The following is a 25,911-nucleotide window of genomic DNA, read 5'->3' on the forward strand; positions in this document are numbered from 1 at the left end:
CACCCAGTCAAGAGATCAGGGCTAGATCCAACACCGTTTTTTAGCTCACTGCACCATCCCAGTTTCAGAACCTGGCTGTATGCAAATTAGTCTGTTCCTGTCCCAGTGCATGATGGGAACAGGGCAAACCAAACTACAAAAGCCAATTCTTACACTGGGAAGGAAACAAGCTACCGGGGACCGGTTTCTGGCATTTCAGCCTCTTCGGCCCGGCTTGCTTGAATCCTGATGGTGCAATGAGCAAGGGACTCACATCTGAGTATACCCTTCCACGCTTAGGGTGGACAAAAATATTTACAACAAGGGGTGGTGAGGGACAGAGTCTCTGAATTAAACAGAATACTCTCACCCAGTCAAGAGATCAGGGCTAGATCCAACACCGTTTTTTAGCTCACTGCACCATCCCAGTTTCAGAACCTGGCTGTATGCAAATTAGTCTGTTCCTGTCCCAGTGCATGATGGGAACAGGGCAAACCAAACTACAAAAGCCAATTCTTACACTGGGAAGGAAACAAGCTACCGGGGACCGGTTTCTGGCATTTCAGCCTCTTCGGCCCGGCTTGCTTGAATCCTGATGGTGCAATGAGCAAGGGACTCACATCTGAGTATACCCTTCCACGCTTAGGGTGGACAAAAATATTTACAACAAGGGGTGGTGAGGGACAGAGTCTCTGAATTAAACAGAATACTCTCACCCAGTCAAGAGATCAGGGCTAGATCCAACACCGTTTTTTAGCTCACTGCACCATCCCAGTTTCAGAACCTGGCTGTATGCAAATTAGTCTGTTCCTGTCCCAGTGCATGATGGGAACAGGGCAAACCAAACTACAAAAGCCAATTCTTACACTGGGAAGGAAACAAGCTACCGGGGACCGGTTTCTGGCATTTCAGCCTCTTCGGCCCGGCTTGCTTGAATCCTGATGGTGCAATGAGCAAGGGACTTTGCAAGCAGCAGGCGCAGTGACTAAATACGTGCCGTGGTCTCTAGCTTGTTAGCTATTGTCAGTGCACACTACGCGTAGCTAAACCCACTGCGTACCTTCACTGGACGCACCACCTCCCCACCAACAGCACTCATGACTCCTTTCCCCAAGTTTAAAGTGACTGGACGGTCGTTCCCCATGTCCTCCTTTCTTGAAGCCTCTCCCCCTATGCGTAAAGTCATCATTGCATGTTGGGAGAAATTAGAAGAATAAGGCAAGCAACGGCTCACAAACCTTCATCATAGACACAGCTGTTTGCTCGAGAAATAATGAGCAACACTGACACTTGCCACATCTCGTAGAACAGCGGACAGTCTACCTGCTACCTGCCATTAACTTAAGATCTTTTTTTTGCCTATATGTAAAAAAATAAATATATCTATATATATTCACTGAAAAAAATTATAGGTTTCAGCCACGCTATAGTTAGGAATTAGCATTTAAAAAACCTTAAAAATTCACTGAAAAACCCTAGGTTTCACACATGTTATAGTTAGCTGGACATTTCACTCATACAAAACCATTGAAATTACACTGTTATAGTTAGTTCAGCTAACTATAACTTGCGCACCCGCAATGCACTGCTGATGGCGTCACATATTACATCACTCATGACATGGTCAGTGACATCACTCATGACACACTCATGACACGCTGTAGCCCGTCTTAAAGGTCCCTATGGAAAATTGCATGGGGAGATCACGTCTTGGGACCTCCTTTTTTCTAGTCCCCTGCTTCACGAATCACCCCCAAACTTTCAGCGAAGGACCGGAGCAGGCCATCTTCTTGGAGAATTTCACAAAGATTCATCGACCGGCGCCAAAGTTATTCCAAATAGAATGGAAACTAGGTCCTAACTATAACTAACTACTGGCGACTGCCAGTTGGTAATATATATATTACTAGCAGCCCGTCCCGACCTTGTCCAGGAGCAATTATGGCTTAGGGCCCCCGCCCGCCCTGACATAGTGCAGTATTATGGCTGTATGTTTACTTTTGGAGGCTTTTGTAACCTGCACATGTTTGTTAACCTGCACGCTCCTCACTGCCCACGTCACTTTTTGTCACCTGCAGACGTTTCTGTGACTTTTTCCTCCTGTAATGGGCTGTTTGCTACCCTCTCCACGTTTCTTTTTCCGTGGCCGCTGGCGCCCTGCACACGTTTCTTAACCTGCACGCTCCTCACTGCCCACGTCCCCGCTGCCGCTTTTTCCTCCTGTAATGGGCTGTTTGCTACCCGCTCCCCGTTTCTTTTTCCGCGGCCGCTGGCACCCTGCACACGTTTCTTAACCTGCACGCTCCTCACTGCCCACGTCCCCGCCGCCGCTTTTTCCTCCTGTAATGGGCTGTTTGCTACCCGCTCCACTCACCTGCACACGTTTCTTTTTCCTGTGGCTCGCTCACCGCTCCTCTCTGCCTCCGCTTTCACCCTACCTCATACGCCGCTCAGCGCTCCTCCCGCCGCCGCTTCTCACTGCCTGCCCTCCAATCGCCGCTCATGTCCGCTGCTCCCCGCGCTGATCGTCACTGCTCCTCCCCGCGCTGTACGCCGCTCCTCCTGATGTCAGGACGCACGTTGCGGCCGGCGCTACTTTGGAGGGACTACTATTTTTTTAATATAACTTTTTAAATAACGTTTATTTTTAAGATTTATATAGCCTATAACCCTCTACACACCCTGACGATTTCAACGGTGTATCAGGTGTGTAGATTGGTGCTGTGGTTCCCGAGTTTACCCGCCTCAAAGCCTTAAAGTTCTTGCTTTATTATAGTAGTATAGATATATATATTTCAGCAAGAAACAATGAAAATACATCATATTTACCCTTATTTACTAAATTTGCACTTAGTTGCTAAAAATAGTACTGCCCCTGGTGTAGTGCCAAACCTCTCCCCCCCCAAAAAAACCTCCCATTATTAAAATGTCTGATCAGGACCCGGAGCCCAGACCCCACCCCTTCTCAAGTGTAAATGAGTACTTGATTAGAAAATGAATCCATCAGGAAATGCGTACCTGTGTGCGTGAAAGCCCACATCAAGTGATGGGCAATAAAAGACCCAACCTTTCTGAAGAGAAAATTGATCCAGACTCAGTACCTGGTGAGGACTCAGATGCTGGTTAAAAAAGAATAAACATGTAGACAGTCTTTCTTGTGAGGGCATTATGGGAGGGTCAAGCTCCTAAACACAATTTGGAGGTGTAAGCACCTCAAATGTGAAGGGAGGTCTCACCCCCTCAAAAAATACTGGACGTCTAACACCTCAAATATGCTGGGTCCCCCATGTGGTACAAAAGGGGGTGGTGATGGACGAAGCATCTGAAAAAAGTCAAACACTCACACCCGTCAACAGATCTGAGTTTAATCCATCACCGTTCTTTCGCCCACTCTGCCACCCCAGTTCAGACATGGCCATATGCAAATCAGTCTGACCCTGTGCCTCATGGGAACAGTCCAGCCCGAACTGCCAAGCCATGCCTTCCCTGGACCGGAAACAAGCTTCCTAAGACCGATTTCTGGCATTACAGCTGTCTTCAGCCAGGCTTGCTTGAATCCAGTGGCAAAGTGAGCAAGGGACTCCCGTCTGAGCATACCCTGCCAACTTATGGCGAGCAAAGCGGTACCAAAGGGGGTGGTGATGGACGGAGCATCTGAACCAATCAAACACTCACACCCAGTCAACAGATCTGGGTTTAATCCATCACCGTTCTTTAGCCCACTCTGCCACCCCAGTTCAGACATGGCCATATGCAAATCAGTCTGACCCTGTGCCTCATGGGAACAGTCCAGCCCGAACTGCCAAGCCATGCCTTCCCTGTACCGGAAACACGCTTCCAAGGACCGGTTTCTGGTATTACAGCAGTCTTCAGCCAGGCTTGCTTGAATCCAGTGGTAAAGTGAGCAAAGGACTCACGTCTGAGCACCCTGCCAACTTATGGCGAACAAAGCGCCAGGAAACCCCGGTTGGGGTATAAGTGCGCTTTACAAGTACAAATTTATTTCATTTCATCAACAATGTCCTATTTCTCTTGTCCATACTTCTGTATGTGCAGAATAGTCCCTGAAACACTAGCTGTATGGTATGTGCTCCTATCAAATCAAAAAAGCCAAATACTAGCTTATTCTTGTTGGACACATTGACATTTTGTTGTTGGAAATTGTCAAAGCACTTACATTAAGAAGACTGGAACAGACAGCAAGGGCAACCCAGAGGACTGCACTCAGTGCCTGGATCAGAGTTTTGTTTCACACCGTTTGCCGACTGGGCAAGCTTAGCTACCTACACAGACCGACTCATAATAATAGTAAATAATAGTAGTAGCACAGAGACTGATGGTAGAGGCAGGATAAGAATGTAGAAACAGTCTACAAGAAGATCAAAGACTATTTTATAAAAAATAGAATTAGGAAACAATTTTGAATGAATAGGACCTGTAAAAGTTAGGGAAGTATAAATATCAATATTAACAACAGAAGAACTTACTGGGGCCAGCAGAAGAGCCTGCAGAGGACCGTTCCTGCCCACCTTGTTCCGCCGGAGTTTCAGTCTTCTTGCCCCTGGGAGGTGCTGATGATCATGAAATAAACACAAACATGGATGATTGTTTTTTTTTTAAATATTTGATTTCTTTGACCACAATCTAAAATTATCTCGGGGAAACAAATTACCAACAATTGCACTACATGTATTGATTGACCTATCTGATCTGGTCAACTAGGATAGATAGTACAGTATTGCTGGATTCGCAGACCGTCCACTTGGAAAGTTATGTAAATCACTAACTAAACCAACAACAAAAAGGTTCTACTACGACTGCCAGCACACAAAAGCACGCGACGTGACAGACACAGTCCGTTATCATGATTGCAAGACCACTAAAAAAATGTCCAACTACTAAATAACAAGTCATAATATACTCAACCTATCAATCCACCACTATCTCTTCTTACTGGCAGTACAAAGGAAGGACTAGACTTGAGTCTCTAGTCTCTCTAGCATTACGCAGTTCTGCTCTCAAATAAGCAGAAAGTTGCTAACAAGTAAGCATAGTAGCAACGCCACTGAGCAGGCAAGCACCTGAAATCACAGAAACTATTTAAACGTTAAATTTACCTGCAATGTAATCAAATCAGCAGCATTCTTGCTCTTCGAGAAAAACATATATTAGCAATATAACACAGAGTAGAAAAAAACAAAGCAGTTATTAAATATCTACTCACCAAGGCCAGGTATCTTAACACCTAGCAGGTGGAGCAAGTCCTGCTCGCGGTCAAGGAGGTCCGACCACCGGTGCGTCGCTTGATGGTAGGTGCGCCGGATCCTCGACTCCCTCCGCATGGCCCGGCACACCTTAGCCCACAGCTGGCGACGCTCCCGGAGGCCATACCCTGATGCGTGCCTGCCCCCTGCTGCCACGGTCTTGGGGAGATGGTGCTGCACATAAAAGATCAGTGCAGCCACCTCCACCGGGCTGAAAATCTCCCTGGCCGTCACATCCTCCCCTCTTAAGCGCCCGCAAGGGAGCCGGCTACGGGGTGCAGGACCCTTCCCCTTCAGATCTTTGCCGGCTCCCTTTGCCATGGTCCTGGACAGTAAAGTAAAATAAAAAAAGGAAAGAATAGGGAAAAAGTAAAGAAAAGAAAAAAGAGTAAAAAAAGTAATTTTAAAGTAACCAAAAGTAGAAAAAAACACAAAATATAGACGTAGAAAAAGAGAGGGATAGGAAATGAGTAAAAAAGATTAAAAAAAACATCTAACAAAGAAAGGATGGCAAAGATTCAAGCTGGATACAAAAAGCATGCCCAGGACTTTTGCAATGAATGAAAAACAAGATGGCTGCACCCACTGAGGACCGTGTGGGTAAGTTTGCACAATATTTCCACCGCAAGCACGCAAAACCGCACGCGAACACATAATCGCGCCTCGCACACAACGCAAACTTGCAAATAGCGCCCAGAAACAGAAATATGCAACGCGCACAAGATGGCCGCGCCCATGTACAACCGCATGGGTAACGTCACGGTCCATGCGCTGCAAGCGGCCCGCGAATACGCAAAAAGCCCGCGAACATGGAAAAAGAAATCCGCAAATTCGCGAATTTTGCGGTTCGCGAATTTGCGCATTTCGCCCATACTTAGCTTTTTTCAATTTTTGCGATTCCTTATTAGCAAATTCGCTATTAAGGAATCACTGTTTGAGTAATCACTCTTTGATTCTACGAATTTTTGGTAATTGCTATTTTTTAGAGATTTTTCACCTACATCGCGTTTTGCAATTCCGAAAATGCGATTAGCTGAAAATCGCATTTTCAGAATCGCAAAAATGAATTATCCTACAGATGCCCCTTTATATCTTGTCTTGACCAAGGAACATGATCATATCCACCTTCTCGAACTTCTCTTATTGGATATATAATTTCAGTCGTCGTTCCTGTCCCTGTCTCCCTCACTGGATACATAGGAGATGCACCTTTGTTTGCAAGCATTTCTTTTTTCTTTTTAGCCAATCTGCCTTTCCAACGTTCCAATTCACCCCATCATTCCAAGGTATTAATCAACTCCTTAATCTGCAATTGTTTGCCAGAAGCATTAAAATCCTCCAAATCTTTATCACTAAAATCCAATCTACATGTCTTTTGCAATGCCTTTGATTTTTCAATATCCACGCCATATGTGTGACCAACTTCAGCTGCTCACGTCCATATTTGTATTCACTTCATTTGACACCATTCCTCTAATCCATTCATCCAATTCCTCTGGTGATGGTCCTACTGATCCCCCTGAAGTAGGTGTCACTTCTCTCACATTCTGCACTAATCTTCTAGGCTCTACTTGCACATTTCGCTTTGGGGTTTCCAATGACCTCTCTGAAATATCAATCAATGTTCCCATCTCATTTGCTCCAACACCATTACTACTCCTAGCATTATAACCAGACAATGACAAAGCATGCACTTGTGAAATATTTTTACCCTCACTATACAATGAGACTATGGGACCAATTGTCACTGGAACTGGTAATGCCTCTGCATTTAAATTCATTTGATTAATTATTTTTGTCAAATCATCTTTTGCCTTATTAATTACTTCTACATTTCTCTCTTGGGAAGACTGAGAAGCTTCAATCTGAATAAAAGAAGCATTTGGGGTAATTCTTTCCTGTTCTTCCTGATATGGTGTAGGTCTATTTAATAACAATTCATCTAGTAATTCATCATCAATTTCATTTGGATCTGGATCTGTACATTCCAATTTTTTCTTTTTCTCTATACATTTTCCTCCTGCCTGATCCTCAACAACAACCTGATATAAACCTTCACCTTCTGCAATCACATCTCTCCTCCATCTTTTCATCTGAGCATCCCATTTCGCTTCTGAATATCAACTCACAGTATTTCTATATTTATTTTCAGACCTGTCTCTTTCTCTCCTATACGCTTCATGTTCCCATTCCTCAAGTGCTTCACACTGAATAGGTCTAGGATTTGGTCTCAATTGATTCATCTGATATCTAACATTTTCTAAAATCATCACATTAAAAGTACCATGCTCTGGGAAAGTTATATTTCCTTCGCCTTCTGTATATTTCACCCAATTCTCCAACCATGTACATGTATGATATCCTCATTCTAATGACATAAATGAAGCAGGCGTATCAGCAGGTGGCATAGGAACTTCCTCTCTTATAGGTATTGGCTCATCCTTTCTAAACAAGGTCCTCATCATTCTCAACAACTTCATTCCATTTTTCGTTATCCCACTAAACTAAACTCAATATAAAATCAGGAAAACTCTACCGTAATTCTACTCTCACTATTCGTTCACACTGCCCAATACCAGCGTGACCCACACCAACCCACCAATATTATCACACTATTCTCTGATGATGTTTTCGCTAACTGACCAATGCCAGCGCGGCTCTCTGTGATGTCAGTATAACTCCTACTACTGACCCCCCCTTTACAAAATATCTTGGCTATGGATTATGGAATCTTTTTCTAAGAAATTAGGATTAGAGACAACATAAAACAATCCTGCTTTGTTTGCCCCACTGAAAAAGAGATAGATTCAATCACTCATTGAAATTCTTTTCCTACCAGCAGAAAATCAACCAGCGTTACTCCACTCTTAATCAAGTGAAAGACTCCTTGGGATTTCTTCTGTTGCGCTTTCCAAAGGTACTCAAAAATCTCCACTATTACTGACTCCAGAGTTCCCTACGCAATAATAACAACCTCTTTCATAGCTTAATATCACATCAGCAGATAAAACTCTTCTCCAGTGTGTACTATCCACACTATTCCTCTGCCCATTAGTCTAAAACATCCCCAGATCTTAGGCAACTCCGTACCTGAATTTAAGGTCAAACGACAGACCACTACATGTAACAATAGTGCAATATGTTAATCACCAAAATCATTAATTCCAACCTAATAATTTGCCTAATTAATTAATTAAACCATCAGTCTGCTAGCAAACCTGATCCAGCGATCAGGAACTAAATACATTTCATCACCTGGACCCAATTCAATACCCTACAAGTCCCTTACACGCTGGGTGAGTGTAAACCAAATTTACCAAATCTTCATTACCATAATCTACATATTATCCTTTTTGTGGCGATGCAGTCTTTAATATGTAATCATGGTTTGGCAAAATAATAATTGGACCTAGAAATTAACTATTGTACACTCTTCATATAAACAGTCAATAGCACTAATTAAGACAAACTAATTTATGAGTTAATATTGTTTATCAAGTACAATACAGATCGAATCATAAATCATCATAAAAGAGCAATAACAATGGAAAATGACATAAGAACATCACAAATGCAGTGCTCTGAGTGAGAGGAAAGGAGCAGAGACAAAAGAGCAGAGATATAAGTCATTTGCAAAACAGTTATGCAAATTTAGAAATTCATACTAACCCAAGATCCAAAAATTTGAAAAGCTACCCTCTGGGCATGAGAGTAAGCAAGGCCCCTCAAGAAGAGTTAAGGAGCAATGTTTTTAGAGTCAGGTTTCAGCAGAACATCAGCCAACCAATAGAATTTAGGAAACAGCAACACAGCTCTCTCCTCTCGCAGAGTAGGAAAATCACACCTTCTATTCCCACCTGAGTACCTGTAGTCATACTTTATATTCTCTAAAGTCCAACCCACATTGTGTCATAACACACAATTTTCAATTCATTCTATTGGTCAAAACAGGGGGTATTCTAGCACACCACTCTTGACATTACAAAGTTTGCAAAAGATCCATTGTTCATTTATTCTTTTTATCGACTTCCAGCCAAGGAAATACATATTTCAAGCCTCCATAAGGTTTGTACGCTTCCTCCATCTCAGTCATGTATCAACTTTTGTGCCTCGATTGTTTCAATGCGCCGCTCACTGAGGAAGTGTGCCATTCTGTATTTAATTTAATTTTCTCCAGGTAACCTTGGCAGACACACAGAACTCTGGAAGGACAGTTCACATTTTCCCCCTTCTACATTTCTAACACATCTTTTTTTTTTGTTTCAAAAGAGACTCTCAGGCCTTTTCTGCAGAGCAGAAAAATCACACTTCTAGGAAGGACAAATACAAGTGTTATTGATTGTTTATAAAGTCACATTATTAAAACACCCTATTTGACTCATACGTTCTTGCCTTATGCACATTTTATAGGATTATTATTTTGGTTCACTTTAGTGTATAATAAAACTAGCAGTTTTAGGGCCCGATGTAGGTAAATCAGATTTACCGATTTTTAATTACCGAATTTTACCGATTCGGTAATTAAAAATCTGTAAATCTAATGGGTGGATATGTAGGTATTTCCAGATGTGGAAATACTGAATCTGTAACATTCGGTATTTACCGATTCTGTAAATACAGAATCAGTATTTCCCATTGATTCCTATGGGCTTTGAAGCCCATAGGAATCAATGGGAAATACCGATTCTGTATTTACAGAATCGGTAAATACCGAATTTTGCAAGGGTGCAGGGGGTGTCACTTTGACACCCTCTGGCACCCCACAAATAGGCATGTGCACCATGTGGCACACAGACATGCCCTAAGGGCATGTCTGTCTGTCACATGGCTAGGTGTGCATGCACACATGTGCATGCACACCTTAATTCGTTATTTTACCACACAATAGGATTGTGTGGTAAAATACCGATTTTGTAGGGCCTTTGGGACTCAGAAGAGTCCCACCTACATCTGAGATTTACCGAATCGGTAAAAATACCAATTCGGTATTTTACAGAATCAGTAAATTTACCGATTCAGTAAATTTACCGATTCTGTAAAATTGTGCCCCTACATGCCAATTCTTGAATACCGGTCGGTAACGGCCGAAAATACCGATTTCCGGCCGTTACCGACCGACCTACATCTGGCCCTTAGTCTCTTATTTTCACATGCATTTGCGGCCTACCACAGCACTTTAACATGCGCTTGTGCAGTTTTCGTTTTCACCATTAGCCTTTTGCTTTTAGTTTGCACATCACTCAATGTATTTTCACACAATGGGGGTTCAATCTGAGCAGGTGTTAGTTCGCAAAAACCCTACTCCATCATATGTTCAAGAGAGTAGAGCTGAGCACGGATCCCTGGGAGACTCCCCAGATCTGGTGTAAGGTGCCATGTTGACTAGGTGTGTCCTGTGAGGGAAACCCAAATCAATCAGAGACTATATCCTCTTTTTCCAGAGTTGTTGTGGTATTGGGTGAGTATGTGGTGTGAGACAGAATTGAAAGCTACAGAGAGGCTGAGCAGGATGAGTGCTGCTGTGTCCACTTTCTCCATAATTATGTGAATATCAACAGTGGTGGCAATGAGGGTGGTTTCAGTGCTGTGGTTGGCATGCTGTCCAATTGAGAAGGGTGATTATTGTTGAGATGGCCTAATAGTTACCTTTTGATGAGATTTTCAAAGAATTTTGATAAGCAGGGAAGCAGGTAGATAGGTTGGTTGTAAGACGATATCTTAGCATCTGCTGAGGGGTTCTACAGGAGGGGAAGAATGGTGGCCATCTTCCAGGCTTCTGGGAAGGTGGCATAAATTAAGAAGTTGTTGAGTGTTGGGTAAGCATGCAGCAGATGGATGAGTTTTAGTCCTCTGGTGAAGATTAAGTGAGGGCAGGGGTCTGAAGGGGCTCCAAAGTAGATGGATCGCATAGTTGAGGCTGTTTCTGTCATGGAGATTGCTTGCCAATATGTCCGGGCAGTTCCTGGGTGGATCATCTCTTGCAGACCAGTGAGGAAGAATGGGTCCAATTGCCTGGCAAAGTTGTTGTACATATTTCTAAATTTGTCATGGAAGAAGAGGGAGAGCTGGTCCTGTGAGGGGATGATGGAGCTGGCATATGGAAGGTGAAGTCTTTTACAATAGTGAAGATTTCATAGGCGTTGTTGGAGCTATTTGTGAATCTGTCAGTCGGGGATTAGTGCCAGGTGTCTTTGATTTGCTGATAGTAATGCAGGGGGGTTAATTTGAAGGTGCATTTGTCATTGTAATCATATGTGTGCCTCCAGAAGTGTGGCAACTGCTTGCAGTGGCGCCTGTAGAGTCTGAGATCTCCTGTATACCAGCTTGCTTCTTTTGTTGTTGGTGAGGTGGTTGTGAATGGAGAGAGGGAGATAGCGCAGGAGGTGATTCAGACTTGAATTGCATGATGTATTTATGAGGTTGTTTAGGGTTTCAGGGAAGTTGATTTGGATTTTAGTAATTCAGGCTTCTTCTGAGATTCTGCTCCAGTTTACTCATGCGGTCTTGCAGGGTGTGGGTCTGCATTGATGGGAGATGTGCATGCTGAAGCTGACCAGGATTTGATCTAGCCAGGTGAATGTGTGGGTTGGTCTATCATGATGTTGTGGGTGGGATCCTTCACGGGTTGGATGAATCAGAGAGAGTTGAGGCTGTCCAGGAGGTTAGTCTTCAAGATGGAAATTGAGGTCTCCCAGGTAGATGAAGGAGCTGGAGCTGAGTACCAGGGGGCGATGAGTCCTGTGAAGGTGTTTCCAAATTTGGCCCATTGTCTAAGTCGTCGGTACGGGAGAGCACTTTCCAGGGTGATGTTGTTGGAGATGTGTAGTTTAATGACCATGTGGCTGTCAGAGTTTGTACAGGTAGTGGAGAAGCTGATGTATTGTTAATGGATGATGGGGAGTCCATCTCCAGGTTTGCTAGTTTAATCTTGCCTTTTTATCTTGAAGTTGGTTAGGGTGGCCACAGTGATTTTGGAGGATGACATCTGTGTGAGCAAGGTCGTGGTCACAAAAAGGAGGTCTGGTGAGGGGTCTGTCAAGAGGTGCGATGAGGGGTTTGCTTTATCCATGGGGATACTGTGTGAGGAGTGTTTATGAGTATGCAGGACTGTGGAAGGCAGAGGATGGGTCTGCTCATAGGTAAAGTAGAAGGTGGGGCAGGAGAAGGTACCTTCATTGTGGGTGGTGGAGGTGTGTAAGGACATAGAAAGGTCCTCTTGCATGCAGGGTACAGAGGTCATTAGTAGACTAGGGCTTGGGTTCATAGCAAGAGGACAGATGACCTGGGTTCCTGGCAGAGTGTGTGGACAGGGCACAGATAAGCTGTTGGAATGGCTGAGGAATGCCCGCTGCACACGCCTGTGCTGCGACCATCATTAAGTAGGTCAAGGAGGGAGGAAGACAGCAGAGGTCATTGGGTCGGGCTGGGTGGGGCTAGAGAGATTTGCGGGAGGCAGAAGAGTGGAAGAGAGTGGTGCATAGAAAAAACACAGGCATCCTGCAGCAGGGTGAAAGAGTGCAAGAAGTAAGGAGCCTGAGACGAGGGGGCACAAAGGGGCAAGCATTGAGGCAAAACAGGAGAAGAAATGAAAAGGACAAAAGGAAAAACTGGTTAAAGGAAAACAGTGGCAAAAAGATTGAAGGATGCAAGAGAGAGTGTAAGAATGGAAAACAGCAGCAAAAAGATCAACTGATACAAGAGACAGAGTGGCATATTATCAAGAGGGGGCCGTAAAATTATTGCCGCTTTAGTGTCCGTTTTCGGCCGCAAAGCGGCGATAATGTTATCGCATTATTACCAAGGACACGCTAGCACATGCTTTCATGTTTTAGCACCCGTTTTACTCACGCCTCGCATCGCTAATGAGATGCAAAGTAGGCGTGCCTCACAGAACTTCACTGGGAAATATCACTAACGCAGCTTCGCAATATTTAAAATGAGGCCCCGACCGTTGTAGCGATAACAATAATTGCTCCAACTCACCATTAAGGCAGGAATCTAATGTCTGCTAAATTCCCGACTAAGGCATACTTAACATAGGAGATGGATTATAGGGTTAAGGCCACATGCTCGTATTAGCAAGCTTTTTGCCATTTTGCATTGATTTTCGCAGGTTTTTCAGCGATGTGGACCCATTTCCCCGCTATCGCTGGATTTTATATCGCCAATGCGATAAGCCTTGTTAAAACAGTGTTATCATTGCAATATAATCCTGCGATAGCCGACAATAGTAAAAAACGCGCTAAGCGTGTTCAGCGATAATTATCGCTGCATCTTGATAATATGCCCCCGGTGTGTGAAACTGAAAAAGAGAAAGCTAAATGCAAAAAGCACAGTCAGTGGAGAAGCATGCAGAAGAAAGAAACAGTGGCACAAGACAGATAGATGTGAAAGAGAGTGTGAAAGCAACGGTGAGCATGAGCAAGAAGCTGAGAAGCCTCTGCATCACAGGAGCAGAGTCTGCAAAGGTCAGACCAGGTCAGAGGACCAACTTTTCAAATTGCTATCCAATACATATAGTAATGATTCTTAACATTCAGGAATAACCTCTGCGCAAAAGTTGACCCTCAAGCTCCGTGAGCCATTTCCGTCAGATGGGCCATGTCTGAGTACATCTCTAACACATCATTAAGCCTATCTAGATAATCGTCTGGAGACTCGCCTTTATTTTTTTGTAATTGGAAATATTGGCTCTATCAGTTTTTACCAGGCATATTTCTTGTACTGCAATCAGCATTGCATCCTTCAATGTACTCAACTCTTCTTCATTTCCAGATCCGGTATTGGTCATGACAATTTCTCCGCAAGGACTGTCTCTCACTTCATGTGGCACTATTAGTTGTAACAGCGTATTCACATTCAGTCAATTGAGTTTGTACACCTCAAATATGCTTTGCAACTCCTCTCTGAACTGTGTTGGATCTTACTGAATATTGGGAAATTATTTCTTTGTATTCATTAAACGAGAGATAGTCCAGGGTAAAGACACCATAAAACTGCCCAAGGATGCTGGGTAGTCCCTCAAAGAAATGCTGCCATTGGATATAGATCCACATTGTTGTCATTGCTCAAGTGGGTGACTGGAACGGCACTTCAAGAGTTGCCCTGAAGTTTGTCTTGAGCTCTCTTGAGTAATAGTGCAACTTTACTCTCTCTGGGATCTCCGCCCTGGGGCAAAGGTGTGGATGAGCTTGACCAGTCTTTAGCAATAGAGTCATCCTTTGAACTAATCACTCTACTACCGGTTGCTCTCATCGCAGCGCTTGCTTGTGTGTTACCTCCTTGTGCTCTGTCTGATGGTGGTCCCAAACGCGCTACTCCATTTCCAGTTGCAACTGTGGCTGCACCTCTTGTACCACCAACAGGTGTGGGAATATGTACAGTAAATCCTCCTCCTGTTTATCCTCACTTTCTTTCTTCTATTTCTGTTCAGTAATTTAGGGAAATGTGTAAGGGGGAGGCAGAGCAGTCAGAGCACAAGTTCTTACCCGATCTTTGAGGGGAAGGATTTGGTACTCTACGGGGCATATTCTCAAGGACTTATAGACAATTTATCCCCCCATTCTCAAGCTGGTGCAAATTGCCAATAGTGGCAGTTTTCCAGCGATAGCTGTCACAAAAAACATCACCACGGATGAGAGCGACAAGTAACTGTGGTAACCGTGACCAGCCATGTAGACAAACCAAACCATCCACATCATGGCATCTCTGCCACACAATTGCAGAATGTGGGGAGAGGTGGGAACCAAGTCTGTGCGAAGGAGGCAAGTAACCCATGAATAAGAATGTACACAATGCGAAGTGTGGGGGTGATGTGCTGTACAGACTTCATTATGCAGAGCACAGACATGTCCATGTGGACATATACTGCTGGTGCTTGTAGTGTTGTGGACAGTGGACACAACCATGTTACCTCAGGCAGTGGGGACTCCTGTACAGCCCGGAAATAGTGTGCAAGATGGTCATTGCATGTTGAGCATTGCACAACATGTATGTACGCACCAATGACCCACGGATCCAGGTGCCAGATGCACCGGACGATAATGATGAAGATGAGGCAGGTGGACCACATCCCAGTGCAGCTGCAGCAGGAATAGCCAGAAGGAACAAAATCATTAACAATTTCTTCACATTCTTCACATTTTCTAGCAATCATGGGACAGGACAAAATGAACATAGGCACCGCATGTGCAAATAAATTCATTCCAACACACATTACCTGTGTGCATGTCACTCCTCTGCATAAGCACATCACTCTGACAAGCGTAAGTGCAACATTTAGAGCTAACAGTCTCACAAATGGCAATTAGATGGTGGGGTGTGTCACCTCTGCACAGAAAGGCTGTTTAGGGTGTCACATATTCAAATTGTCAATTCAGGGTGTTAAAGATAGTAGGTAATCCCACACAGCAGCGTATCACATGTGTCCAAATTCATAACATAAAGGCTGTCATTTGTGACCAAGAAAAGACAACAGGGTGACTTTTGGGGTCAAATATGTACAAAGTCATCAACAGTTTCCATTCAGGTTGTTTAAATGCATACCACAAATGCTAACACAGCCCTTACTCCATCAGTCAAACAAAGATCACCAATGAGTTTCATAGACACCAAAGCAAATATTAACGTATTTTCTTCGATACAAATTATTGGAATTAAAAAATATATATATAATACACAGTCAACAATATCACAGTTGGACCCAAAAATACATAGTTAATATAAGCAGTTTTTCCATTAAAAGAACAAAATATGTGAGAATACAAAGAAGATTAAGACAAGGAACAATAGCACCACACCAACAAATTATATACACCTACAGTGCCCCATCGGGTGCTGTCCGTTGCTTTGAATTAAGGTTAGGGGCACAGATATATGAAACCACCATGATGCATAGAGTTGCACCCTGTGACTCAAGTCCCACAACATTAGCAACATGGAAGTGAGGGGGAATCACTGCCCCTACATTCATCCATACTTTCATACTTGATTGATCATAGACGTGACACATCAGTGTGAATTAGAATGTTTTATTCATATTCGGTGGAGTGTTGAAGCTGGAGCAGCACAGGGCCCTGCACACCCCAGTTTACATTGTTGCCCCGTGGAGGGCCAGCCAGAGTCTTTTAGGGATTTACAAGTTCATTGGTAGAGGAAGAGTTCAGTCCGCAGTATGATTGCTGTGTCCTTGGTAACCAAACAGAATATGGCAGTCCATGTCGAGGTCCAAGGTGAGTGTCTCAGAGTGTTTCAGGGGACAGTGGAAGGTGGTGATGCAGAGGGATGAATCAAGCAGAAACAGGCCATTAGGCAGAGATGAATGCTACCCCTTCCTACTTACCACTAAGGCAGAATCATTCGCATCTTCGTCCTCTGATGTTTCATGTGCCTCACATGTGGGTGGTGTTGTTTTGTCAGCATCACTGTGTGGCAGTGACACATCAGTGGCCAGAGGTGGATTGTCTGCAGCACTGTGCGTCACTGACACTTTAGGGGGCGGAGATGTGGATGGAGTAGTAGCACCACCAGCATTCATCCGCGCCAGGCCTTGTGGCAGCAATGCCTTGATGAGGGTCTGCAGGGCATGGAAGAACCCAGCTACATCTCGCTGGTGTGCAGCCGGGGCTGCCATTCTTTCCACCTGCATCCGGTCCATGTTCTCCATGATCCTCCGCATGTGTCCCAACTCCCGGATGACATCGCTGGGGCCACTCTGACTAGACAGTGGTCTTGTCTCAGAGTCAGGAATCCAGCAATGTCAGCTATGGATCGTTGGAGAGCATGGAGCGGACTGTGGGTGTCCGTTAGTGACTGTAAGTGGTTCTTGATGGAACTTAGACACCCACGTATGGAATCTAGTTTGGCTGCCATGAGGTCGAATCCCACCCGCACCTTATCAGCCATCCTCTCTTGGCACCCCAACACATGACGTTGGAAGGCCATGTGTTGTTTGGGGGGTCCTGGGAGGCAGCTGTGGTGGTGGATGCTTCCTGCTGTGTGGTCTGTGCAGGGGGTGAGGTCTCCTTGATGCAGCTGGGCTGCCCTACTCCTGTAGGTGAAGTGCTGAAGCTGTCCATGAGCTCTTGAAGGGCGTCAGTGTCAAAGGTGTGGAGGTCCTCTTCGTCATCAGTGAAGAGATGTTCAGTCTGCTCTGCAGGAGGTATTGATTTTCCCTCTGCAATGTGAAGGGGAGATGCAGTTTAACATTGTGTTCACATGTATGTTGACACATTGTACAAGTTTACCTACAGGCTGCATGACAATATACATTGTGACTGTTTGGGAGGAGCTGCCTATTTGATGCGGGACAGTGGACATTTTGACAACATCATGTATGTGTGTTTGTACTTGTACATTATTATCTCACATTTCCCTGCTATGCCAAATGGTATTGGGCAGTTTCTACACACAAGCGGCACCAGTTGCGTCCTCTGTTCTGTTGTGAACGTGTTGCAGTTTGTACCACATTGTTGTCAATGTCAATGTTGATGTGCTCTGAATGTTATGTGTGTGTGCGCATTTTGGGAGGGTCACCCCTGCAGCTCTGATTTTGCTGCACCTTATCCCTTTCAGGCGGTGTGCCTTTGACTTCTGTGCTTATACAGTGCTGAGATGTTGCATACTTGTGTAAATTGTGCTCTTGCTGGGAGTTGGGACAAATGTTTTGTTGATGTCAGGGCTTGTTTGTGCACGTGGATGTGTCAGAGTGTGACCTGCTCCTTTATGGATGTGGTCCACACTCAGCCACCTGAGTGTCGTGGCGTGCAACATCTCATGAGAAATTGACTACAGCCATACTGTTCGTCATGCAGTGCCACTTGCATTGTCAGTGTGGCTCACAGACACACCTGCTTTGCTGGGTTTGGCACATGTGCATGGGTTGGTTGTGAGATTGGTGATGTGTGGGAAGGGCCCCCTCTGGGCACATAGTTGATGGGGGCCAACTTGCTGTTTCTAGGTATGCTGCAGTGTGCCAATGGGATCAGGGACATTCTCCAGAGTCATTGTGGGTGTGCACTGTGCTATACTTAATTGTGCATGTGTACCATTGTGCCCATCTCCCCCGTCCCCCCAGTCCCTGGTCGTTACTCACTCTGTTGCTGTTGTTTCAGGTCATGTTGAGCAGTGTCCGGTCCCCCAACTCCTTCCACCGTCTCCACACTGATGACTGTGGACACAAATTTCTCCATTTCATCCAGCTCCCTCTGTGGCGCTGGACTCCCACCTTCAGTATGCATTGCTGCTTTCCAGTTGTTGCCGAGTTTCTGCTTGGTTTTGCGCTTCATATCATTCCAGTACCTCTTGACCTCTTCAATTGTCCTCCTCAGGACTCCGACTGCATTTACCTTGTCCACAATGAACTGCCATATTCTATTTTTTGTTGTCAATGACAAAGTGGAGGTGACCAACAGTAGTTGGTGGTGTTTTATCAACTCCGTTATCAGGATCCTGAAACCGCGCCTTCCTCTTCTTCTTCTCCTTTCCCTTCCCTGACCCTGAAGTCTCAGGCTGGTCCTCCATGGGGCTTGTGGGGTACTGGTTGTCCTCTGTACTTGCTCTGGCTAACTACATTGTGCTTTGCAGTTGTTTTGGTTTTGTTTGTGGGTTTTTTTTCCTGCTTTTATAGTGATTTTCCCGCCTGACGTGTGTGAATTGCAGGCCTGGCGCAGCTTATCATGATTTGTTTTATCGCGGTTGGACCCATCGCCACTTTTTTCACGGTTGGCTTTAAATTTTTATCACCGTCCCGGTAATTTTATTGCAGACATTTGACACGTTATTGGGAAACTATCGCATGTTACCACTGTGTTGTGAATACGACTGTAACACTGCGTTATTTTCCCGTGAAAGACGACAATATGAAAAATTGCGTTGACCTATTTTGGCGATGACTATTGCACGTTCTTGAGAATATCCCCCTACGTTTTCCTGTATATCTTTCATGCTCCAAACATGGAAATCATTGGAGCAATAATAGCAACTGTTCTGCACTTATTTTATTCACAGGGACTTTCAAGCTTTTAAGTAGATTAGATAACCTTTTTATGTTGAAGGTACTATGTTCTGGTAAGGACTTCTTTCTTCTTTCCATCTTCATTTGTGAGTCCCAATAACTCTTTTAACAACCTGCAATTTCCTATGTACTGTGGTTACATAGTAAGGGCAGGAGTGCCTTTCTGTGAGAGCTTGTTACTTTTAAATAGTTCTGCTCTATCGTGATACCCTGTAATCATTCATATGTTACAGCGGAAGCAGTACACTGGTGAGACATAATAATAAATAATAATAATAAAATTTATAAAGCGCATGGTTACGCCATCTCGGCGTGTTCCCGCGCTAGGTGAGAGGGAAAAGACAGAAACAACAGCAGGAACTACCTTACACTAAGCAGAGAACAGGTAGGTTTTCAACAGCTTTCTGAACTTAGTTTCAGAGCACTCCAACCTCAGGGGTATCAGCAGTCTGTTCCAGTTCTAAGCTGCTAGACACCGAAAAGAACGACCACCCATTTTGGCCTTCTTTATCTTGGGGATTACCAGTTGCCCCATCCCACTGGATCTAAGAGATCTATTGGGAACATGCTTGGTGACTAAATCTCTAAAATATGCCGGCGGACCCTTGCCCTGGACAATCCGGTGGCATATAACAAACATTTTGTACAGTACTCTTTTCTTAACTGGGAGCCAATGCAATGAGTCAAGTGCCTTTTTTGTAGCCGCTGTCCTGGACTGCATAAGAGTCAGAAGAGCGGCGGCATTCAGTAGAACTTGTAGTCTCCCAAGGCCCCTAGCAGCGGCTCCCAGATAGAGTATGTTTGTATAATCAAGGCGAGACGTAATTAGTGCGTGTATCAACGTCTTCCTAGCCCCTAATGGGAGAAGATCCAGCGTTTTCCGTAGTTTTGTTAATACGCCAAAACATTTCCCCACCACTTGTTGAATATGACCCTCATACGAGAGAGTAGGATCAACCCAAATCCCCAAATGTTTTGCCTCAGTGCAAGGGGTAGGTATAGGACCCAAACTCGGAGGCCACCATTTCGAGGTCCAGCTGGAGTTGTTGCCTCCCACCACCAGCACCTCGGTCTTGCTTCCATTCAATTTCAGGCAGTTCTTATCCATCCAGGAGGCAAGCTCCTGCATGCTGGCTCTGAAATTGGAAGCCGCCACTCCAGGTGCCTGGGATAGGGAAATCAGTAGCTGGGTGTCATCAGCGTAGGAGACTACATCTACTCCGAAGCCCTGCACAATCTTCGCCAACGGAGAAATGTATAAATTGAACAGGGAGGGACTGAGGGCAGAGCCCTGGGGGACTCCCAGCTTCAATGTAATGTCTTCAGAGTAGTGTACACCCTGCCTGACCTGGAAACTGCACCCAATTAAAAAAGATGTTAACCATTTCAGGGCCGCACCTGAGACACCACCCTTGTTCAGACACTGTAGCAAGGTGTAGTGTGCCACAGTGTCGAACGCGGCACTGAGGTCAAGCATGATCAGTGGTGTCATGGTATATCCCGTGTCTGCCCCTTGTCTAAGGGTTTCCGTAGCACAAAGTAATGCAGTTTCTGTGGAATGACATGCCCGAAAACCAGATTGTGAAGGGTGCAGGAGACAGGCGGCTTCCATATGGGCCACAAGTTGGAGATTGACCACCTTCTCCGCCACTTTAGCCTGATAAGGCAAGAGAGAAATTGGACGCAGATTTTCTAATATGTCCAGGCTTATATTCGGTTTTTTCCTGATTGGGAGGACAATCGCTTGCTTCCAGCTATCAGGCAACGTATGCTGTGTGAACGAGGTAGTTAATACGTGCCTGATATACGGGTCAAGGGCGTCCAAACTTGCCCCCATCACTTTGGGTGGAGCAGGGTCTCTAGGATTTTATGCTCAGACAGATGCTCTTTAAGGACTTCAGGGGGGGGGGGGACCACAAAATTACTCAGTCTCAGCCCTGAACTACTGTCCTGCACCTGTTCATCAAAATCGGCCCCACTGACAATGCTGCCTGAGAAGGAAGAATAGATTTTTTCCACCTTCTCCGAAATATACTCTGCTATCCGATTGCACTCTCTAACGGACCTGCTGCTCGGCACTGTAGCCAAGGATGATATCTCTTTAAAAATTTACAAAAGTTCTTTGGTAGAGTTCTCAGCCACCCCAATTCTATCTTTGTAATGAATGGCTTTAGCCCGTCTGAGCATATTTTTATAGCTCCTCTGCTCCAGCCTATATAGCCGCCTGTCCAGGCTCTTAAAACCTTTCCTCCACTGTCTCTCTAGGTTCTTACATACCGCTTTGGCCTCCTGTAGGGCGGGAGTAAACCGGGGGGAGGTTTTGCACCCTCTGCCCCTCACTTTGCACGTAAGCAGCGGTGCCACCTTATTGAGGGCCAAATTAATGCACCTCTCCAGGTTCTCACATGCAGTCTTAATATCAGACCCTCACGGCGGGCCCCCTCTAGTCAGTTCTTTGTTAAAATTGTGCAGCACAAAGTTTTTCCACTTTCTACACTGGTTCCCGCTAGAATTTCCCTCCTGGAAGACATTCGTGGACAGCGATATTTTAAACGGGACCAAAAAGTGATCAGACCAGGGTATGGGGAGAGTAGTCAACCCCTCAACTTCCTCCCAGCTAGCAAACACCGGGTCGAGTAGGTGTCCTAGATGATGTGTAGGACAACATGATTTTAAGTCCAAATGTAACAACTGTAAATCTTGACGCAGATCGACTGCCTCCTTATGTAAGGGGTTCTCCAAGTGTAGATTCAGGTCCCCTAAGACTAAGAGTTTGCTACGTCTTATAACTAGATGGGCAATAATATCAAGCACACTGGGTCTAAAATGGATTGAGGAGCCTGGCGGCCTATATATCAAAATCCCAGTAACCAAGCAGTTGGAATTAATCTTTAATGTAAAAAGGCCGCCTCACTGTCCCATATAGAAATAGGCTCCATCATGCACTCCAGGGGAGATCTGGTGATGATCGCAATCCCACCCCCTCTGCCTTCAGCTCTATCAATTCTGGTCATGGAATATCCAGGTGGAAGTGCCTCTATGATGTCCGGATCAGAATCATCTCCCAACCAGGTCTCCGTAAGGAACAGAAAATCTAGATTCGCGTCCGCGAGTAATTCCAAAATTTTAATTTTATGTTTGCTCAGGGATCTGCAGTTTAATAAGCCACCGAGAGAGACCCTCTAACCTCCTGCCAAATGTCCCTTGGGCTCCATATAAAAGAGCAGTGTTGACACGTGCTAACTTGCATAGCTGACATGCTGTGCCTGCAAGCAGGGTACAACCACGGGCATAAATTTATCAATTCCTCCCTGCCATACAGAATTTCTGCCTCTAAATGGCCAGGGGTTGGGGCCCTGGCCCTTGACTGTCCGCGGACGGGCTTACCTTTGGCTTACCTTCAGCGCGCCATTGGCGCGCCCGCAGCGCGTCCGTTTGAGCATTCGCCTTATATCCCTACTGCCTGCTGAGGATCTGGCTACTGAAGCGCTAACCGTCCCCCAACCAGAAGTGCCTGACTCTAGACCTTCCACGACCTCCGCGCAACGGTGCTCTCACCGCGTCGGACCGGGGTGGGAAGGAGAGAATAGAGACCAGGCTTCCAAGTCCCCCTATAGCAGGCCCCCAAGCAACTAAGTGCCTGTATTTCAGTACCAATTAAAAGAAACACTCTTCGTGCCCCCTTAAAAATGCCTTAAAAGTACTGTGCCAGTGATAGCGCTACGGCGATACACAGACCAGGTTAACAGCAATAGCGCTCAGCAGTAAGCTGCCCTGCCACTGCCCACTCACCACATCGCAGCCATCCTGTCTTCGCCTTATATCCCTACTGCCTGCTGAGGATCTGGCGACTGGAGCACAAACCGTCCCATAACCGGAAGTGCCTGACTCTAGACCTTCCACGCCCTCCGCGCAACGTGCTCTCACCGCGTCGGACCGGAGTGGGAAGGAGAGAATAGAGACCAGGCTTCCAAGTCCCACTATTGCGGGCCCCCAAGCAATTAAGTGCCTGTATTTCAGTACCAATTAAAAGAAACACTCTTCGTGCCCCCATAAAAATGCCTTAAAAGTACTGTGCCAGTGATAGCAGCTACGGCGATACACAGACCAGGTTAACAGCAATAGCGCTCAGCAGTAAGCGGCCCTGCCACTGCCCACTCACCACCTGAGGAATTCCATAAGCACTGTGCACTTGGATGATTCAAGTGGTTCAACCTCACTTCATGACTGAAGTTAGAGAGATGTAAGGACTCACTACAGCCTCAACCTTACTGCCCGTTGTTTAAACATCTCATATAGGACTGTATGGGCCACAGTGTTGTAGACAACAAATAGAAAAAATAAAAATAGAGACAGGTGTCCTAAGTGTAATACTTCAATTATGCCTGAAAAACACACAAAAGGCTGTGAAGTATTTGAGAATGAGAAGGACTGGCTCTTGATCGCTGCCCTCCACAGACACAGAGGGCCAAGAACAGGCGGTTCTTGGTCAAGGCTGGTGGAGCTAGCCCAGTGCTTTTGGGTACCTATACAAAGGTTGCCACTTGAAAGATAGTGTCTGGCAACATCCCATCAGTTGTATGGCTCTCGCTCAGTTCGTCATCACATTGCATCCTCTGCATTTGTTCTTTTCTTCCATCCCCGGTTTGTGTGTCCTCTGTTATGTTGTTGTCTTACCAGTTTTCCCAGTTGGGGCCCTGCTCTCCATGAAATTTGAGCAGATTCGCGCCATTTCAGCTGTTGGCCTGCAAACTATTTAGCAAGCTTCTAGATTTCATTGTTGCCATCTCTTTTGAAGTATCTGGTGAGATTGAAATGTGTAATTAGATTTTCTATTGAAAGTTAGAGGGATTTTGTTTGCTTTCATATGTTTCTCAGGGCCAGAGTTTCCACTTATTCTTAATTGGTCCCTGCACCATCTCAGTCTACCGTTAATTTCTGGATTTTGGCAACCTTGGTCAAGAAAACTTCAGGAGGCCTCACAGTACTGTTAGTACGAAAAGGGGTCCATTTTTAGCGTGCGTGGGCAGGAGAGTTCCTGGTGGATATTGAATATTTCCTGTTTATGATTAGTGCTTCAAGAATACATTTCAAACAACAGGACTTTTTGACTCTCCTCGTGGCTTTGCTTTAGTGCTCTTTTGTCTCTTGCAGGGTATTTTACCCTCCTTGGTCTTTGACTTATGCAATTGTGTTCCAGATCTCAGCTATTGCGTTTCAGCTCTTCAAGTTTCCCTTTGGCTGACTTGGTAAATTTAAGGTCCACCTTGGGTTATCTGGGTTTGGTGTGAGATAGAGTCCCTAGAGAAAATGATAAATATGCTAGCAAGAGTTCATGCCACTTCGCGGGACTTAGCACTGGTACAGTACCTTAATAAGCTGCACAAATGCCACCAAAGGCTGCTCATGAAACAATATTAAACTGCCATTTATCATCTTCACTCACAGCTTATTGGTAAAGAAAACAAAGTGAGAATGTACAGCAAAATTGAAAGACCAAAAGCTGAAATAACAGGCAATGGCAAAGACAATAAGTCACAGCAGTGGAACCTATGTGTTCCCAATAGTTTTTTTTAGAGATTGTAGGCTTGGATGTCTGCTCATATGTGGCAGCTATCTTTAAATGGGTTTGTTTAAAGATTAGAAATACATTCAAAGAGGGCCAAAGTGAATGTGTGCTTCCATGGCAGCCATATTTGAACGCATTTGTGATATTTCAACAAACTCATTCATAGATGGCCACAGTTGTCTGTGCATCTATATTGGCCAGATTTAAATGCATTTGTAATATTTTAACACACCCATTAAAAGATGGACTGGTGGTTATGTGCATCGATATTGCCTAGCTTTGAATGCATTTTGTAATATTTAAACACATGCATCAAAAAATGTCCTTGGATGCATGCACATCCGCGACTGTCATCTTTGAAAAGGTTTGCTCATATAAAACAAACCTATTTCTTGGTGCTCACCACCCATGCATCTCTAAATGAGTAACAACCCACTTTAAATAGTTTACCATCGATAACACAGCAGGCAAAAATCAAACAAATCAAACAAAAATAATGAAAGTTCTAGTGGCGGACTGACAAGCAACGCGGGGTTGGGGGCAATGAAGGAGATAAGTGGGTAAATAAAAAAAACTAGAGGGATTAGAAGGGAGGAAAGACTGGGAGAATTGAGGGTAAAGGGCCATAGATGCAACAGGGAGAATGAAAACTGGTTGGATGGAAGCAGAGGGGAAATAACATGGAGCGCATGGGCTAGTGAGAGCAAAGTGAAGAGGGCATGCAAGGTGACATCAAGATAACATATTCACTCCCATAGTATGTTTGCAGGGAAAGGAAAAAAGTAGGGGCCGGATGTACGACCCTTTTTTGCGGCCGCAAACAGGAGATAGCATTTGAGACTCCCGCTATGAGGAAGGGGCGTACCATGCCATGTACAATTGATTTGCGACTGCATTTGCGGCTGCAAAACACTCGCAGTTTACCACCTACTTCAAGTAGGTGGTAAACCACTCGCAAACGGGAAGAGGTCCCCAGGTGACTGACCCCCTCACCTTTGTGAGTATGTGAGAAAATAGTTTTTAAGAGCAGGCAGTGGTCCTAGGGACCACTGCCTGCCCTTTAAAAATGAAACTGAAAAGTTGTA

This window comes from Lissotriton vulgaris, chromosome 6 (genome assembly GCF_964263255.1).
Source record: "Lissotriton vulgaris chromosome 6, aLisVul1.2, whole genome shotgun sequence".
In the NCBI taxonomy this organism is placed as follows: domain Eukaryota; kingdom Metazoa; phylum Chordata; class Amphibia; order Caudata; family Salamandridae; genus Lissotriton; species Lissotriton vulgaris.